General features: G+C 34.2%; 1 long non-coding RNA gene across 1 annotated transcript in view; it reads left to right on the top strand.

Annotated features, from left to right (window-relative positions):
* Nucleotides 1–1,608, top strand: part of LOC128250442 (uncharacterized) — a 7,995-nt gene extending 6,387 nt beyond the window's left edge. Inside the window, exon 3 of the long non-coding RNA XR_008266456.1 lies at nucleotides 1,534–1,608. This is a non-coding gene — a long non-coding RNA (uncharacterized LOC128250442). The remainder of the gene's footprint in view (nucleotides 1–1,533) is intronic.

Genomic DNA, 1,608 nt, shown 5'->3' with positions numbered 1-1,608 from the left:
TAAAAGATACAAAATAATTTATTCTCCAACACATGATAACACTATTACAATAGCATGAACAGGATAAACTGCCCTTATATTGTAAGAGAGCTGCAATCATAGAGTAACGATTTTTTTCTGCAGTATAAGGATAGATTATCCCGTTTATGCTATTGTAGTAGCATTATCATGCGTTTGAGAATAAATATTTCTGTATCTTTCAATACATCTCAACGCTTCTAAAGCAAATTTTGTTTTATTACTTTCATTGTAAATTAAATATATATATGTATATGCTTTCGTTGCGAATGATTTTTTTAAATATGGTGCCGAGTTTACAATGCTGTAAATAATAATGATATGACGTTGCGGTATAAAATCTTGCTGACAAACACTCACAAACATATACTAAAATAGCTACAAAGAGACATACATTCACGCCTGCCAGTTGTCACATGTGTATAAGTATGTGTAGATGTGTGTATGTTTAATAACTTACCTTAAAGCGGAAACACACACACTGAGACATATATACAAGCATACAATTACACACGTACACTCAGACAGATACATAATGATATACAAAATGTGTTGTCGTTATCGTCGTGGTAGAAAATGTCCTGTTGACAATAGAAATATTATATCTATAAAATGTTATATTGTTTTAATGGAAATAAAAGTAAAATTTCGTAGTCACACTAGCCAGCCCTCACATACATATAGTAAGATAGACACAAACAGACATACATTCGCGCAGTCAGTCGTCACATATGTATATGTATATGTATGTGTGTGTGTGTGTGTTTAATAACGTACCGTTACATATGTATATGTATGTATAGATGTGTGTATGCTTAGTAACGTACCTAACGCGGAAAGACACACACTGAGACATATACACACTCATGCACTTACACACACACACACACACTTACAGTCAGATACACAGTCATATACAAAATGTGATTTCCTTGTTGTCGTGGTATAAAATATCTTGTTGACAATAGAAAGCTTATCTCTATGAAATGTTATATTGTTTTAATCGAAATGAAAATGATGGAAATGAAAATTAAATTTTGTATGGACACTGACCAGCCCTCACATACATATAGTATGTTTAATAAGAGGTGCAGCCAAACAAAAAAGAGCCATACCACGACCTCAACAATAACAACAGCATGAGAATAAAGAATCAAAACGGTTTTCAAGCACTCTATAAGTAGACTTCTACTGAAATAGAACAACCAGTCATCCATGCAAAAACAAACGCGTTCTTGGAAAATCTCGTCTCATTAATGTTAATGGGTAACTCTAATAGTATAGGCTACACATGTCTGATTGTATATACAACGGGCTTCTTTCAGTTTCCGTCTGCCAAATCCACTCACAAAGCTTTAGTCTGCCCGCGGCTATAGTAGAAGACACTTGCCCAAGGTGCCGCGCAGTGGGACTGAACCCAGAACCATGTGGTTGGTAAGCAAACTACTTACCACACAGCCACTCCTATTTCATTGCTTTTAAGTAAAATTAACAATAAGAAATTATCTGTTTCAGATTTCCTGAGGTAAAAACTGAAACGAAAAAATGTATAAGTGGAAAAGAAACGCAATTTTGTTTTGGGTCACCATT

This window comes from Octopus bimaculoides, chromosome 21 (genome assembly GCF_001194135.2).
Source record: "Octopus bimaculoides isolate UCB-OBI-ISO-001 chromosome 21, ASM119413v2, whole genome shotgun sequence".
Lineage (NCBI taxonomy): Eukaryota > Metazoa > Mollusca > Cephalopoda > Octopoda > Octopodidae > Octopus > Octopus bimaculoides.
Note: the sequence above shows the minus strand (reverse complement) of the source record. Positions and strands in the feature narration are given on the sequence as shown.